Source organism: Orcinus orca, chromosome 14, assembly GCF_937001465.1.
Source record: "Orcinus orca chromosome 14, mOrcOrc1.1, whole genome shotgun sequence".
Classification (NCBI taxonomy): domain Eukaryota; kingdom Metazoa; phylum Chordata; class Mammalia; order Artiodactyla; family Delphinidae; genus Orcinus; species Orcinus orca.
Genome location: NC_064572.1, coordinates 12,473,483 through 12,492,388, shown reverse-complemented (window position 1 = coordinate 12,492,388; position 18,906 = coordinate 12,473,483). Strand labels below are relative to the sequence as shown.

Sequence of the window (18,906 nt, the reverse complement as noted above, 5' to 3'; positions counted from 1 at the left end):
TGGAATCTTTAAATAAACAGACGAATGAGGTCTCAGAGCTGTCGCCCTTCTAATGACGTTTAGACATAAGGGAAATACCTTGGCCTCAGAAGCAAGGAAAGGGGCCCTCAGAGCCCTGTCCCTCCCCCGTCCCAGTGCAGGACCCTGTGTGTGTGGGCAGCTGGAGGGGGAGAGTTGTCCAGGTGCACAGTTTGAGTGCTGAGGAAATAGCCTCCCGGGCTTTCAGTGGGAGTTCTCCCATTTAGAACACGCCACATGGCATGACTCTTGTCTCTCCTATAGAAAAGGGCTGAGCCTCGGGGCTCTTGTCTACTGGCCTGGGTTGTAATAGAGACTGGCAACTCTCAGAGGTCCTCATGTGTCCTAAAACTCAGAGAAATTTGGTTAGGGAAAGGTTGAGGGGAAGGGACTGCAGGGGGGCAGTGGCAGTGGCCTACAGGTGGCCTCCTCGATGAGGTCTGTGGTGGGACCAAGGCTGTGGGCTGGGCAGCTGGTCAGGATGGAAGTGAGTTGATGAAGGGGAGGGGCTCAGAGCAGTGCTACTGCTTGAAGGAGGGGCAGGGTCTCTAGGAGGAACCTCCTTCCTGACCTCTCACCGAAGTCCAAAGGCGTTAAGAAATCTTGTTTAAGAAGTGGCACATATATACGATGGGGTACTACTCAGCCATGAAAAAGAACAAAATAATGCCATTTGCAGCAACGTGGATGGACCTAGAGATGATCATACTAAGTGAAGTAAGTCAGACAAAGACAAATGCCATATGATATCTCTTATACGTGGAATCTAAAATAGAACATAAATGGACTTATCTATGAACAGAAACAGACTCACAGACATAGAAAAGAGACTTGTGGTTGCCAAAAGGGAGTGGGTTGGAGGAGGGATGAACTAGGATTTGGGGATTAGCAGATGTAAGCTATTATATATAGAAGTGATAAACAATAAGGTCCTACTATACAGCGCAGGGAACTATATTCAATATCTTATGATAAACCATAATGGAAAAGAATATTTTCAAAAATAATGTATATGTGTGTGTATATATATATATATAAATCACTTTGCTGTACAGCAGAAATTGACACAACATTGTAAATCAACTACACTTCAGAGAAAAAAAATAAGCAAATACATTCATCTGAAAAAAAAAATTGAAAAGCAATCTTTAAAAATTGCTGCTCTTGGCCAACAGTTCCATATACTTGCAGTTAGTTCTGTTAGGCTTTTTTTTTTAACTTTTTATTTTATATTGGAGTATATTTGATTAACAATGTTGTGATAGTTTCAGGTGTACAGCAAACTGATTCAGTTATACATATACATGAATCTATTCTTTTACAAATTCTTTTCCCATTTAGGTTGTTACATAATACTGAGCAGAGTTCCCTGTGCTATACACTAGGTTCTTGTTGATTATCCATTTAAAATATAGCAGTGTGTACATGTCGATCCCAAACTCCCTGATGCGGTACATACATGCAATGGAGTATTACTCAGCCATTAAAAAGAATGAAATAATGCCAGTGGCAGCAACATGGATGGATCTAGAGATTGTCATACTGAGTGAAGTAAGACAGAGAAAGAGAAAGATTGTATGATATTGCTTATATGTGGAATCTAAAAAAAAATGATACAAATGAACTTATTGACAAAACAGAAACAGATTCACAAACTTAGAGAACAAACTTATGGTTACCAGGGGGTAAGGATGGTGGGAAGGGATAGTTGTTAGGCTTTTTGAATGATAAGCACTGCATTCTGGATAATGATTACCTCTGGGGAGGAACCATAAGAGAAAGGTATCGATGATGTTTCATATCCATAATGTTGTTATTATTTTTAATAAATGTTTTATTTTGGAATAATTTTGGATCTATAGAAAAATTGCAAAGAGAGTACAGAGAGTTCCCATATACCCTACACCAGGCTTCCCCTAATGTTTACATCTTCATAACCATTGTAACATGGATCAAAACTAAGAAATTAACATTGGTACAACTAAGTATTAGACTTTATTCAGATTTTCCCAGTTTTTCCACTTTTTTTTTTTTTTTTTTGCGGTACGCGGGCTTCTCACTGTTGTGGCCTCTCCCGTTGCAGAGCACAGGCTCTGGACGCGCAGCAGCCATGGCTCACAGGCCCAGCTGCTCCGCAGCATGTGGGATCTTCCCGGACTGGGGCACGAACCCGTGTCCCCTGCATCAGCAGACAGACTCTCAACCACTGCGCCACCAGGGAAGCCCTCAGCATCCACTTTAATAGCCACTGTTCTAGGTGCCACCATGATGTTATAATATGAATTTGTTTAGCTGTAATCTGTGTCCAGAATATAACATAATTAGCATCAATTTCTAGGTACAGTAATAACACTGAAAGTTTGGAGTAAATACATATAATACATAATAGTAACAACAAACATTTATTGTACACCTTTATAGTCTGTATATACTTATATGTATTATGTATCTCACACACACCACACACACACACACACACACACACACACACACAGCAGCCTAGTAAGTAGTTAAGAGCATGGAACTGGAAGTTAAACTAACTAGTGCTACCATTTAAAAGCAGTGTGACAAACTTATGGTTACCAGAGGGGAAAGGGTAGGGGGAGGGATAAATTAGGAGTTTGGGATTAGAATATACAAACTACTGTATATAAAATAGATAAACAACAAGTTCCTACTGTATAGCCCAGGGAACTATATGCAATATTTTGTAATAAACGATAATGGAAAAGTATCTGAAAAAGAATATATGTGTGTGTGTGTGTGTGTATATGTATGTATATATATATATATATTACTTAATCTCTTTGCTGTATACCTGAAATGAACACAACATTGTAAATCAACTATACTTCAATAAATTTTTAAAAATAAAGTAAATATTAAAGCAAATAATTGACAGGAATAAAGCAACTACTTGAGAACAAAAAATAAATAAATCAGTGTGACATTGGGCAAGTCTCAGATTTCTTATCCGTAAAATGGGAACAAAAATACTTATTTGGCAGAATTGTCATGAGAATTAAATACAATAATGTTTGTAAGGTGCTATCCTAGGGCCTGGCTTAAATGCTGAACAAAAGGTAACAATTTATTGTTTTATATATATATATGCACATGAATTTGTTAATAAAAATATTAGTCCATAAATCCATAACAGACATGAGATTAAAAAGATGAGAGTATTTTTAAATCAAAATTTTAAAAAAGAGGGCTTCCCTGGTGGCGCAGTGGTTGTTGAGAGTCCACCTGCCGATGCAGGGGACACGGGTTCGTGCCCCGGTCCGGGAGGATCCCACATGCCGCGGAGCGGCTGGGCCCGTGAGCCATGGCCGCTGAGCCTGCGCGTCCGGAGCCTGTGCTCCACAACAGGAGAGGCCACAACAGTGAGAGGCCTGCGTACCGCCAAAAAAAAAAAAAAAAAAAAAATTAAAGAAAAGAATAATAGCAGAAAGAAAGGGAAAGGGGCAGATGTCTGCACAAAAGAAGGGCCAAAAAAATCTACACTGCAAGTTTGGTGAAAGTTTGCAACCAGATGGTGAGTGGCAGCTGCCAGGCTCAGGGCTCACATTCTGGCGTTTAGTTTGGTTCTACGTCCTCCAAGGACTGCAGAATTCTCAGAACAAGAGTAATGACGATCCTCACGGGGACAAACAGACCCTCACCCTCTGCAGGAGAATCAGGGCGCTATGACTCACCGCAGCCCTCACAAAATCACTAATTGGAAATCCTTGCTGCAGCTACACTGCAAAGGAATCAGACTCGATGTGCCAACTTCCCCATGTGATCCAAGCATGGCCATCTGCCAGAGAGCCAGAGGGAGAGAGGGCCACTCGCCTTGCCGGCAACGCAGAGATTGCCTTGCCCCATCGCCAAATGAAAAAGCAGCAGAGGGCTCATAAGAAGTCCTTTCCAATGACGATCTGGCTTTGAAAAGAGCAGCTGTAGTGCCAGAGTGTTTGGTGCATTGCCTCTTTTGGCCGAGTATCCATTCTTCCATGGGGAAGTGGTGTTGGGAGGTTCTTGTGGTGCACGAAGCTATTCCTCTGCCATCTGCTCCCAGTGACATCAGAGAGTGCAGCAGGATTTGCCTTTGCCACTTAATGGGGTTTCCGTTTGTTTGACTCAACTGGGCATGTTCTTATAATGCCAGGAGAGTGATTCTATCCTAAGTCAGCTGAACAGAAGCCAGAAGTGAACTAACTGCAAACGAGAGACCCGGCTCGCTTAACAGCATGGAAGAAACCAGTTTCACTGCAGCAACACAGAGTAGGTGGTTGCTGATGAGCCTGCAGTGAAGATGCCTACACAGTGACGACCAAAGGGAAGAGTTCTTTGCTCACCTGAAAAAGACAATCACTGTACAGGTAGGTTAAAGTGTTTCTGAGACCTCCCAGTGTCCGCCAAGCAAGTGCGCAGATTTGGTGGGCAGGCTGGGTACAGGCTGAGAGCTTTAGAACCACCGAGGAAGATGATTAATAGCTGAATTCCTGGCAGCCTTGGTGCTTTCTGGAGCTGGTTCCTACAGACTGCTTGTCCGGAGATACTGCGCAGAAAGGAAGGAGAATGCGGTGAGCCAGTGACCCTTATTCGAGAGAGTCCAGCTCTGATTCTTGGATGTCAGTAAACTGAGGTTGACTGCCTTGGGCATGGCGTAGGTACAAGGACTCACGCAGTAAGTGGGTGCAGGTGGACTTCTGTGAGATGTTATTAGACGAGGTACATCAAACCCAACATATCCAAAGTGCATTTTCTTTCTTTCTCTCTCTCTTTCTCACTCTCACCCCTGCTGCTAGATCTCTAACCCTTCAGCCTCTACCATATTCCTGATCTGGGCTAATGATAGCTCAAGTCCCTCTATCTCAGAGGCTAGAGACTGGTCTAGGCGGAGGAGGGAGACAGCACAGAAGTAAGGACTGGAGTGGGGAATTATGAAGGGATAAATAACAAATTCTGTGGCTGGAGTTGGAGGGGAAGGGAAAGACCGCGGGTGAGATTGGAGGGAAAGCTAGCAAGAGTCAGAATGCTTGCCAGATGGAGAGGCGGCTGAGGACAGTGTGGGAAGTCAGGGGTTTAGGGTTTGGGAGGGAAGAGTAAGCCCAAGTAGGGTCAAGGTTGGGAGGGGTACTGAGCACTTGTTCTGAGACAGGAGACCTGGAGAACTTGTGGGTGGGTCAGCTGGGCTGGCGATGTGGATGAAAATGAAAAGACGGAAGTGGATGAAAAGACACCTCCGTGCACTGAGAAGCCAAGTGGCCTGGGCTGTCCTCCACTCCACAAGCTTTCTCACTGCCCACCTCCTGCTGGTTTCCACATCCTGCTAAACAGCCCCCTCCATTCCACGTCCTCTCAGCTCGGCCCTCATTGTCTCTTGGCTTTTGCCAGACTCTCTCCACCAGTGTCCCTGCCTCTAGTCTTTCCCCTCCAACCCATTCTTCACACAACTGCCAAGCAGTATCTTTCCAAAATGCAAGCTTGATCATGTCCCCAAGCTTAAAGGACTCCAGTCTTCCCATTGCCTACAGAATAAAGCGCCAAATTCTTGTGTGGCATGCAGGGGGCCTCAAGATTTCCCCCACCTCATCACTGAAGCTTCATCTCTTGTAACTTACCCACAAGTACACAGTCACCTTCAAGTGTCCAGTCACCTGGATAAGTTGCTATTCCTTGAATACAACCTTGTAATTTGCCTTCCAACTTCCCGTAGTTATTCCCTCAGCCTAGAGGAACTTTTCCTTCTCTCCTGCCTACCAACCCTCTTTTCATCTTTCAGGATGAAACCACCTCCTCTGAGAAGACTTCCGTATATTCCTCCCTCCAGATTAGTGTTAATTGTTCTGTCTCGTCTGTGTATGTGTGTGTGTGTGTGTGTGTGTATTAAACTATGTAAAACAGAACATTTACCATTTTAAGTGTACAATTCTGTGGCATTAAGTACATTCACACCATTATGCAAACTTCATCACCGTCCATCGCCAGAACTTTTTCATCATCCCCAAGTAATACTCTGTCCCCATTAAACACTCACTCCCCATTATTTCCTCCCCCTAGGCCCTGACACCCATCATTCTACTTTCTGTCTCTATGAATTTAATTATTCTAAGTGCCTCATATATGTGGAATCATATATTCTCCTTTATGACTGGCTTGTTTCACTTAGCATAATATCCTCAAGGTTCATCCATGTTGTAGCAAATAACAGAACTCCCTTCCTTTTTAAAGCTGAATTCTATTCCATTGTATGCATAGACCACGTTTTGTTTATCCATTCATCCATGTATGGATACTTGGGTTGCTTCTACCTTTTGATTGTTGTGAATGATGCTGCTATGAACATCAGAGTTACAAGTATCTGTTCAAGTCCCTGCTTTCAGTTCTTTAGGGTATATACCCAGGAGCGGAATTGCTGGATCATATGGTAATTCTAACTCCCCTTCTTTTCCCTCCCTTGAAAGTAATTGTGCATGGTAAGTGTGCATCTTCAGTATCATAATATAAATACCCTTGAAGTAATGCTTAATAATTAAAGCACAGCAAAGACCCTGGAAGGAATATTTTAACTCTTCCCTGCAGTAAAAGTATGTTTTTCACATAGAGAAGTTATCAACCAGTTGAAACGTGACAATGCTGTTATCACTTGAACTCTAAAATTAGACTCTGGCCAAATGCTTTTAAGAAAATCCTTTCAAGAAATCCAGTTAGTAAGTTTTGTAGTTATTACTCTGTCATGACCTGCTTAGGAATTTGGAATCAGGAAACCTGAGTTCCAGCCCCACCTTGCCGGTTACTAACAGTTAAGTTACCTAATTTCTCTAGGCTCTAATTTTACCATCAGTAAAATAACAAATGCCCCTGTACATTCATGAGAGAAGAGCTATCCAAATGAAAGCATTCTGGTAACCTCAAAAAAAAAAAGAAAAAGGATCATCTGAATTATCACAGTGACTGGCATCCCGTGCAACACTGGGGCCTATTTAGCCAACCTGAATGACAGTACATTGAACTCATGTCCTTCCTCAAAGGAAGCTAAATGGAATTCTTTAAAGGATAAAGTGCAGCCATACTTTTTTTTTGAGGTTTGAATAGAACTTTTAATTTTTATTTTATATTGGGGTATAGTTGATTTACAATTTGCATTAATTTCAGGTGTACAGCAAAGTGTTTCAGTTATCCATATACATATATCCATTCTTTTTCAGATTCTTTTTCCATATAGGTTATTACAGAATACTGAGTAAAGTTCCCTGTGCTATACAGTAGGTCCTTGTTGATTATCTATTTTATATATAGTAGTGTATATCTGTTAATCCCAAACTCCTAATTTATCCCTCCCCCCTCCCACATTTCCCCTTCGGTAACTGTAAGTTTGTTTTCTAAGTTTGTGAGTCTGTTTCTGTTTTGTGAATAAGTTCATTTGTATCCTTTTTTTAGATTCCACATATAATGATATCATATGATATTTGTCTCTCTCTGTCTGACTTACTTCACTTAGTATGATAATCTCTAGGTCTATCCATGTTGCTGCAAATGGCATTATTTCATTCTTTTTCATGGCTGAGTAATATTCCATTGTATATATGTACCACATCTTCCTTATCCATTCATCTGTTGATGGACATTTAGGTTGTTTCCATGTCTTGGCTATTGTAAATTGTGCTACAACGAACACTGGGGTGCATTATCTTTTCGAATTATGGTTTTCTCCGGGTATATGCCCAGGAGTGGGATTGAAAGTGCAACCATACTTCATCATTCCCATTTGGATAAGAAAAATCTTTGAGTAAGAAGTGGAATTCCAGGGACATTTGAAGAGTGATAGGAAAACTGCTGGAGGGATTTTAATACTGGGAAGTTAAGGAGACAGCTTTCCATAAATAAGAAATAGGCACAGAGAAAGAAAGCCCTGAGCCAAGATTACTAAAAAGTACTCTCGGTAAAAATAGATGGTAATAGTCCTATACACTATGCGTGTATTTCATCCAGGCAGTCTTTACGTTTTTATGAAATCTTGTAGATAGAAGAAAAAACTCGAACCTGCTTCACGTGGTTATTTCTGGCCTATAGTACATATTACATATGGTAAAGACTGCTGAGAGTCACTGTTAAGATGTTGGTGCCAAACCATGAAACTTTTCCTGAGTCATAGATCGGCATAGCTTTCTTACCTTAGAAGAAATGACCAGTGAACTTACTTTTAGATCTTACAGCCTACATTCTTCTCTTCTGTGTTTTCAGAATGTCTGTGTTATTGATTCTTTAGAAGGGAAGGCAGGATAAGGCAAGACTACTGATCTTTTTTTCACACAGACTGGTAAATTACCATTGAATGGGATATCTTCTTCCTCTTGCATTTCTCCCTCTTCACTCCCTGAAATTGAAGAAGTGGCCAGTAAATAGAATACAGGTTTGGAACAATTACGGAATTCAAGTGATGTAATCAGTCACTTGTGTATACAAGACAGAAGGCACAGTGCTACATATGTAATAGCAGTGAAATCAAAGAAAAAATGAGACAGCAGTTATTCCTCTGAAGATTGAGATCCATTTTCAGGGCTATCAGTTGACAGGTGTATATTTCTCTCTTTTATGGAGAAGAGAAAGAACGTTAGTATGGAATAAAGATGACATTTCTAATTAGAGGGGAAAAGATGAGTGTAATGCATGGTGATCAAACAAGAGACTATTTGGAGGAAAATCTTCCTCCCTGTTCTCTTTCCCTTTAAATGGTGTCTTTCACACTAATTCTCAGGCATCTGGTTAGGGAGCCCAGAAACAGAGGTGGCACTTGGGATGATGGCATTTTCCACCAAATGCTCCTGCTTGTAAACCGGTCTTCCAGTGGCCAAGATTTATCTTATTTTCAAAGACATCTATTATAGGTCTGACTTGAATTTATCCTATTTCAGGAAACTCCCACATACCTGCAAGTGCATTCGCCCTGGGGGTGAATGTTCTAAAACCAGGTCTCTTTATTAAGAATCAGCCACAGGGTCCAGTGGTCCCTGGTGGTCCAGTGGTTAAGACTCTGCGCTCCCAGTGCAGGGGGCCCGGGTTTGATCCCTGGTCAGGGAACTAGATCCCGCATGCCGCAACTAAAAGAGCCCGCACCCTGCAACTAAAGATGCTGGCAACTAAAAAAGATCCCGCGTGCCGCTAAGAAGATCCCTCAGGCAGCAACGAAGAGCCCGCCTGCTGCCACTAAGATCTGGCGCAGCCGAGAGAGAGAGAGAGAGAGAGAGAGAGAGAGAGAGAGAGAGAGAGAGAGAGAGAGAGAGAGAGAATCAGCCATGGTGGTAGGTAGGATACTTACCTGAGAGCTGCCTTCAACGTGTGAGGAGCTGGCTTCGCTAAATTGCCTGAGTTGGGTGTGGTGGTGGAGAGCGAGCATAGGGTCAAAAGCCAGGTTTCCAACAATTAGCAAAGGCACAGCTGCCAGCAAACAGTGTTGCCTGCATCCTGTCAGGAAACTCTCGCTCTCTATTAGACCTAATTATCAGTCAGCAGCTGACTTCCAGAAATGGTGCTATAGGTTGGGCAGGACAAAAGTCAGGAGAGGTTATCCTGAGGGGCGAGTGGTCCTGTGACAGTGCTTTATAGTACATTTCCTGGCCATTTATTCCTTTGATTTGGTGACCTCACATTCTTGGTTGATGCTTTTAAGGTCTGGAGAAGAAACTCGTGCAGTCTAAAATCATTCCTTTTCTTTCAGGTGGCTGGTATCTGATTCTTAGGGATGTTGGGTGGGGGAGGGAGAGTGGGATAGAATAGGGGAGTATATTCCAGAAATCACATCGAATTCAGGAGAATCTGAGTCAAATGGCAACTTGTACCCCGGCCACAAAGACCACCCAGAGAGCCAGAGCCACTTGCCACAAAGCAGCTTTCCCCTTGCCCAGGGAGGCACTGCATTTTGGCAAGACTGTCTCGTGGCCGGGAGTCTTTATGCAGCTCAAGGCTTGAGCTCACTTGCTCCTGGGTGTGACTGCTTGATGTGACTGCCTTGAGTCTTTGCTGACTAAACTACTCTACCATAGTGACCCATGTGAAGTGACATGATCTTTTAAAAAATATGGATGAAAATCCAGAAGACTATGTTATTAAATAGACCCAGACGTTTTTAAATACCTTGCTTATTTAAGGTCCTTTACAGTTCACAAAGGTGCTTAAAAATGTCTTACTTGTATTGCTCAGATTTTTAGAATTTTTTTCCCCTGCGCCACGTGGCTTGCGGGATGTTAGTTCCCCAACCAGTGATCAAACCTGGGCCCTCAGCAGTGAAAGTGCCAAGTCCTGACCCCTGGACCGCCAGGGAAGTTCCCACCCTGTCTTCTTCATTTTATATTTCAGTGATTGATTTTCCAACATAACGTCTGCATTTTTCCCAATATTACTGTGTGTTTCAGATTACTTTTTTTTTTTTTTTTGGTACGCGGGCCTCTCACTGTTGTGACCTCTCCCGTTGCGGAGCACAGGCTCTGGACGTGCAGGCTCAGCGGCCATGGCTCACGGGCCCAGCCGCTCCGCGGCATGTGGGATCTTCCCGGACCGGGGCACGAACCCGTGTCCCCTGCATCGGCAGGCGGGCTCTCAACCACTGCGCCACCAGGGAAGCCCTCAGATTACTTTTTACAGGTTGGATATTGTTACACTTCCAAACAGAGTCTATATTTTATTTTCAATAAGATAGCATGCCTGGGCTGCATCTCTACTACTCGGTGATACAACTGTCTCAGAACTTGACTCACAGAGTAGCTGCTTGAAAAAGGCAAAAGCTGACCACAAGCCAGCTGTTGACAAAGTGAATTCTGTGTTCCCGTGGAGTCCTTCATTTCCTGCATTGCTCTAATGTCAGCACAAGCTGGGCAGGGAGAAGGGTTTTTGCTTCAAGCCAAGGCTCCGGGCAAAGAGCTAAGGAAATGAGTGCCCTCCCTCCGCTGTGGCTGGCGCACTGCAGGCCCCTCCCCGTGGCACAGTAGAGCTGTTCTCTTTTCTCTGGTGTGACTGCTTGCTTGCATGGATCTTAAAGGCAGAGCTGCCTGGGACCAGGGATTCTACAGACATTTTAGTGAAAACAGGCCTTTCAGTTTTTCATCTCAGATCCCTTTGAAATATCTTTGAAAGCTCAGGACTTAGAAATATCTCAGATGCTGGTGAGCATCAAATTTGGATACCAGACACCATACTGTACATACATTCATCCCTTCCCTTCTGCGGCCCAAGTTTTATTATTAGATGAGCTTGTGTACCAGAGAAACTTAGAACGAGAGCTTCCCCAGAATACTTGTCACTCACTCATGTGGGCTACTCCTGGACAGCCCCACCGAGACCCCTACAACTCCCACTATATAGCTTAGGCTGAAATATATAGCTTAGGCTATAGATAGCTTAGGCTGAGTATATCTTAGGCTATATAGCTTAGGCTGAAGATGGGGTCACACTACATTAATATTCAGTTCTGATTCCAAATATATGACAGGCCTATGCCTCTCAAATTAGTTTACATTGTGAACTGGGGAAATGATTATGTAATTTTTACAAGTCTGATTTCTCGTTGCATAAAATAGCACTTTATTTTTTAAAATTTATTTTAGTGAAGTATAGGTGATTTACAATGTTGTGTTAATTTCTGCTGCACAGCAAAGTGATTCAGTAATATATATATATATATTCTTTTTCATATTCCTTTCCATTATGGTTTCTTACAGAATATTGAATATAGTTCCCTGGTCTATACAGTAAGACCTATCCATTCTATATATCATAGTTTGCACCTGCTAACCCCAAACTCCCAATCCATCCCTCCCCTCCCCTCCTTCCCCCTTGGCAACCACAAGTCTATTCTCTATGTCTGTGATTCTGTTTCTGTTTTATAGATAAGTTCATTTGTGTCATATTTCAGATTCCACATATCATATGGTATTCATCTTTCTCTGCCTGACTTACTTCACTTAGTATGATCATCTCTAGGTCCATCCATGCTGCTGCAAATGACATTATTTCATTCTTTTTTATGGCTGAGTAACATTCCATTGTATATATATACCACATCTTCTTTGTCCATTCATAAAATAGCACTTTACTATCAGGATGCCACATCAGAATGCACATAGATATGAAATATTGTGATATTCCGGGCACAAAAGTCAGGATTTAAATAAAACCTCCCAAAGTGTAAAAGATATATAACCTCTAACAACTATTGACCATGAGACCACAGGTCTTGGAGAATTCTTTCAGCTCCTGTATTCTTCCTCCTCATTTATTAAAAAAAATTATTGAGCAGCTACTCTCTCAGGCACTTGGGAATACAGAATGCTAAAATGCAGTCCTCACAACTTATTGAACTCAAAGTATATTTGAGAAGACAAACAAATTACAAAAATAACGATAGGCACTGGGAGTTAAGGAACATGGGGAAGACTACTGTATTCGATTGTGTGCTGGCTTGTCTGTCACACTCACTTGGGATATTCTTTCCCTATTAGCTGATAAAAGAGATAATGCATACTTTTTTTTTTTTCCGTTACGCGGGCCACTCACTGTTGTGGCCTCTCCCGTTGCGGAGCACAGGCTCCGGACGCGCAGGCTCAGTGGCCATGGCTCACGGGCCCAGCCGCTCCGCGGCATGTGGGATTTTCGCTGACTGGGGCACGAACCCGTGTCCCCTGCATCGGCAGGTGGACTCTCAACCACTGCGCCACCAGGGAAGCCCTCCATTATGGTTTATCTCAGGGTATTGAATATGGTTCCCTGTGCTGTACAGTAGCACCTTGTTGTTTATGCAGTCTATATGTAATAGTTTGCATCTGCTAACCCCAAACTCCCACTCTATCTCCTGCCCCACTCGGCAGCCACAAGTCTGTTCTCTACGTCTGCTCTCTGACCAGTTTTTACACATGCTCTTCCCCTCCTAAAAGAGTGCTTCTTAAACTTTAATGTGCATAGAAATCACCTGAGTATCTCGTTGAAATGCCAGGTGTGACTCTTGAGTCTGGGGCACGGCCTGAGATTCTGCATTTCTCACATGCTGGTGCTGCTGGTCTGAGGAGGAGCATATGGGCCGAGAACTCCCTGCTGACCCAGCCTGGTTTCTGGACACATGGATTTTATAGACTGCTGCCAAAAAGTAAAAATAAAGAGCAAAACAATAAACTCTTTCAGGGACCAATCAGCTCGCCAACTTTTTATTGCCATTTAATTGTCAAGAAAGGCCATTAAACATATGCATGGCTCTGCTTGCCATATCATAAAGAAAGGTGATTTAAATTCCCAAAAAGTAGGAAGGGCATAGTTTCGGAATGCTAGAGGACAATCTTTTGAATTGAATAAACTCAGCTTTGCGGAAAAACTCACTACATTGATCTCATTTTAAAAATTTTGTCCTAGATTGGGGGCACTAAAAGCAGTTAGGAAAAATTGGCCTGCCTGAAGCCTGCTGAGGCCTTTAAGTCTGAAGTCTAGAGTCAGCTTTTCCAAGATGTCTTTTCTGATCCCAGAGGTGGGGTTGGACGTCCCTCCACAGTGCCTCAGGGATCCCTGTGCGTGACACAGTCATAACCTTCATCACCATCCACTGTAATTGCTTGTTTACTTGTCTGGAGCTCCCAATAGTCCTAGAATGTCTTTTTTAAAAAATTAAAGTTAATTTACAATATTGTGTTAGTTTCAAGTGTACAGCAAAGTGATTCATGTACATATATTTGTATATTCTTTTTCAGATTCTTTTCCATTATAGGTTATTACAAGATACTGAGTATAGTTCCCCATGCTATACAGTAGGTCCTTGTTGTTTACCTATTTTATATACAGTAGTGTGTATCTGTTAATCCCAAACTCCTAATTTATCTCCCCCCTCACCCTCCTGCTACCCCTTTCGTAACCACAAGTTTGTTTTCTATGTCTGTGAGTCCATTTCTGTTTTGTAAATAAGTATCATTTTTTTAGATTCCACATATAATTGATATTATATATTTGTCTTTCTCTGACTTACTTCACTGAATATGGTAATCTCTAGGTCCGTCTATGTTGCTGCAGATGGCATTATTTCATTCTTTTTTACAGCTATTATTCCATTGTATGTATATATACCACATCTTCTTTATCCATTTATCTGTCGATAGACATTTAGGTTGCTTCCATTTCTTGGCTATTGTAAATAGTGCTGCTATGAACATTGGGGTGCATGTATCTTTTCAAATTATAGTTTTCACTGGATATATGTCCAGGAGTGGGATTGCTGGATCATATGGTAACTCAATTTTTAGTTTTTTAAGGAACCTCCATACTGTTCTCCATAATAGAATGTCTTTTATCTACCTCTATATCCCAAAGCCTCAAACATTGCAAGTACACAGAAAAGAGTCAGTAATTGAATGAAGGCCTGAAATAAGGCATCAGTGTTACAATCTCACTAGTGGATTCCATTTGTGGTGTTAGGTAGAATCAGAGACATTTTCTGAAGTGGTCCAAACTAGTGGCATGTATGAAATTATAGAGAAAATGTGCATTAAGAATATTCTTATGTAGCACAGGTTTCTTTGAGTAGGCAGTGAAACACACACACACACACACACACATATATATGTATAAAATCTTTACCTGTTCCTTACTTTGAACCTGACTGACCCTTTCCAACTCTTGCTTTGAACTGGTCAAGTAATCTTCTGTTCTGTGAACTTGCTGATACCGTGAACTGTTTCTTTGTTTTTCTGGTCTTCTGAATGAGCTACCATGAGATTTAGAGTGTTCTTATGAATTTTTAATCTGCTCTGATCCCCTGGGCTCTTGGCTTTTAAACAGGAATGGATAGCAAACATGCATTTCTTATGATCACATTTCTTAATTTCCTTCCACTTCTTAGCCTGTCTGTTGTATAGGATAGACTTAGTGTTCTCTTCCAAAATAAACAGCTCACGCAGCTCATAGCTCAAAGTTAATCAGAAACTTGTTTACCACAGGAATATATTGGGAATTAAGACAGACAAATATCAACTATAAAAATAAGAAATGGCAAGCGAGAATGTAGGACACTAAGACACACTCAGTATGAACTTCCCACAGCAAAGAAGGGAATATCTGGGTTGTTTTAACGCTTTTAGCTGGTTGAAAAGATCTTCCCACAAATTTTTTTTTTGCTGTTTACCAGTCTTTTAATGCAATGTCATAAGAGTTTTAAAGTAAAGTATACGTATTTTGGGGGATTTAAAATGTTATCAGTGATTTAGTAGAGAAAAGTACATAAAAGAATCTTATTAAAACCTACTCTCGGGCTTCCCTGGTGGCGCAGTGGTTAAGAGTCCGCCTGCCAATGCAGGGGACAAGGGTTTGTGACCCGGTCCGGGAAGATCCCACATGCCGCGGAGCGGCTGGGCCCGTGAGCCATGGCCGCTGAGCCAGCGCGTCCGGAGCCTGTGCTCTGCAATGGGAGAGGCCACAGCGTTGAGAGGCCCCTACGGTAAAAAACAAACAAACAAACAAACAAACAAAACCTACTCTGATAAGCTTTGCAAAAAAGAGTGGATGTTACTTGTAACCTAGTGGAGACATTAATTATGAATTGACTTCTTCAATAAAGTTTCAAGGTACCTATTAAAAAGCATGTTTTTTGAAGATCCATATACATCCTAATAAAGTAAAGCACTCCCAAACTAAATTTATACAACTATAATTTTTTTTTTTTTGGTACGCCGGCCTCTCACTGTTGTCGCCTCTCCCGTTGCGGAGCACAGGCTCCGGACGCGCAGGCTCAGCGGCCATGGCTCACGGGCCCAGCCGCTCCACGGCATGTGGGATCTTCACTGACTGGGACACGAATCCGTGTCCCCTGCATCGGCAGGCGGACTCTCAACCACTGCGCCACCAGGGAAGCCCTACAACTATAATTTTTTAATGTAGCAATTACTTGGTCTGTAGGCAAAGGTGGACCATCTGTATAATTTTGACCATGTTACTGTTCCTGAAATGACAGCCCTGCATCCCCTCTACCACTTCTTTACAAATCCATTTCTATGCCCGTGCAGTGCAGTAGGCATTAGAGTTGTCAAACTTCATCTGAAAGTATGAATAACTTATTCTTTGGATATTTACTTGAATTTGAACAAAATCTTCTTAAACTATTCATTCAAAAAATATTTACTGAGTGCTTACTATGTGCCAGGTACTGTTCTGGCACATGGGATACATCATAAACAGAGCAAGTGTTGCTGCCTTCATGGAGCTTATGGTCTAAATGCAGGAGACAATAAAAATAAACATAATAAATGGCTAAAATATGAATGTTTGAAGCTGATAGGTTCAATGAGAAAGATGATGTTTAGGATCACACAGTGTAGACTTCAGCACCAGACCCCAAGCTGACAGAAAACCCGTATGTTCTTTGGCGGGTATGCTAGACTGCTAGGGTTGCCATAACAAAATACTACAGCCTAGGTGGCTTAAACAACAGAAATTTATTTTCTCATTGTTCTTGTGGCTGGGGGTCCCAGATCAAGGTACCAGTGGGGCTGGTTTCTGGTGAGACCTTTCTTCCTGGTTTGCAGACAGCCACAGTCTCACTGAGTCCTCACATGGCCTTTCCTCTGTGCATGTGTGGAAAGCTCTGGTGACTCTTCCCCTTCTCATAAAGACACTAGTCCTATTGGATGAGCCCCCCACCCCCTTATGACCTCTTTTAACCTTAATTAAAAGGCTGATTACCTCCTTTAAGGCTCTGTCTCCAGAGTCATGTATGGGTTAGCGCTTCAACATATGAATGTGGTCAAGGGAGTGGGAATCAATTGCACTCGTAACAGATGGCATTTGTGACATGAGGGAGACTTAAGTATGGGGCCTAGGGCAGAGTCCCATCTTGTTCAGGTTTAAGGGCAGTGTTGAGGTAAACTTCATCGAGAAGATGAAATTTGAGCAAAGACAGGAAGGAGGTAAAGGGGTTCTCTACGTGGCTATCTGGAGAACGCATTGCAAGCAAAGGCAACAGCCACTGCAAAGGCCTTAGGACAGGAATGTATCTGGAATGTTTGGTAAACAGTAAAGACGCCAGTGTGCCTTCGGGATGGCAGAGTAGGAAGAGATGAAGTTGTGAGGAGCTGGACGGTGCAGAGTTCTGCAACCCATTGTAAGGACTTTGGTTTTACCTGAAAGGGGGAGCCATTGCAGGGTTTTGAGCAGAGGTGTGACATGGTCTGATTTACATATGCATGTAGTCACGAAATAAGTATTTTAACATATTTTGGTGAATTCAGTGTGAAATGATGCACATATACATTAACCGCACCTTTTAAAACCTTGATTTTAGAATCTCCTTTTAGTTTCTAATTTTAGAGTCAAATTATCTGGAGAATTGCCCACTTACAAAGTTTTCCAGTATGTGATAAATACATAAGTAGGGCTTCCTTCCAGATCTCTTATTACTTTTCTTTATTCTTTCTTCTATTGCATGTGCTTGATTACACATTATTTTGTGTGTTCATCTGAAATATTTTAAACTAAGTTTTATCTAATGTGTACACTTAATATCTACGTTTTGAGATACTCTTGCACAGAGCCAATACTATGGTAGCTTGGTTAAAATACTTTGTAACTCAGATATGAAGAGAAAAGATAGTCACAAAAGACATTATTCTGTGCCTTTTACAAAAAATAGTACTTTGAGGGCCGGTTGTGTACCATTGTCGTATAAAGTTTGTTTCGTTCTCTTTGACTTTAACGAAATCATGACCATCTATTATATTTTCCATTCAAGAGAAACAGAAACTGGCTTGTTACTTAACACTTCTATGGCTTATTTTTTCCATTAAAGAAAAAAAAGAGGTGTTTTTGAGATAAGTATGTGACAGTTGATGTATAAACAAGAGTAGGTTTGGTTATAGGTAAAACTGTGAAATATGTCAAGTTTGGCTTCCTCTGAGTTCAGGGAAATTCCCCAAAGCATCTCGGGCACTTAGCACACAGTAACCAGCACATAGTAGGTGCCCATTACATATTTGTTAAGTGAATAACATCTCTTTCACTAACTTGCTGGGGACGTGTGTTGCCCATCCCTGGAGTATTCCAGTTTTACAAGATTGCTGTAGGAAGTGTGCGACCTCTGCACAAACGTATGAATTGCTAATAGTTGCACTTCAGATGTCAGTGGGGAGATATTTTAAAGTACAGGATCTTCCCCGAGAGCCCCTTCAAACCACATCACTGGGCACCTATTTACTTGGTTTGTCGTTGGGGCAGATGGAAGTTGCATTTGGTATACAGCCTTAGGATATAATATCCTGAATTATTTCTATTTCTTGATTCCTATGCAAAAATTACTGGAGTTGTTGATTCTAAAGCAGCTCCTGTCAATTAGTAAACCATTGCTTATACAGCTGACCCTTGAACAACAGGTATGAACAGCACGGGTCCACTTACAGACAAAATTTTTTCACTAAATCTGTTTTACAGTACTACACCATCTGAGGTTGGTTGAATCCATTAGATGGAAGGCTGATTATAAAGCCATATACAGGATTTTTAACTAGCAGGGGGTCAGTGCCCCTAACAACTTCCCTCTTGTTCAATGGTCAGCTGTACTTTGTATTAGGTAGGACTTGAACCCCCGACCCTCAGACCTCAAAGCCCAAGCGCTTTCCCAATACCTTTGACATTCCACCGCAAGGCCAGCCTCAGTGACTGAGTGGTGACGAGGGGTGTCCGCTAAAATGCCAAACTGCCAGCATCAGAAGTCTGTCAGTCGTGTGCTGGACCTGACAGTCAAAGATGCAGCTAAAACATCCTTATAGGTAACCTAGGGTTCCCGCCCTCTGGAGGCACTGCTGTTATAAGACATACAACGTTGACAGCCCACGCTGCCTACAACTGTGTTTTAAAAGGGCTAAGTTGAAACATACACCTTTG

At 42.1% G+C, this 18,906-nt stretch overlaps 1 protein-coding gene across 2 annotated transcripts in view; it reads left to right on the top strand.

Moving 5' to 3' along the window:
* The first annotated feature begins 3,421 nt into the window (after nt 1-3,421).
* The window catches only part of LYST (lysosomal trafficking regulator), a 194,671-nt gene continuing 179,186 nt past the window's right edge, over nt 3,422-18,906 (top strand). The window contains exon 1 of one of the 2 annotated variants that reach the window (XM_049697336.1): nt 3,422-4,385. The gene's annotated coding sequence lies outside the window, so the exon portion shown is untranslated. Of the gene's footprint in view, nt 4,590-18,906 lie in introns of both variants that reach the window. The other variant, XM_049697339.1, reaches the window with a different exon arrangement.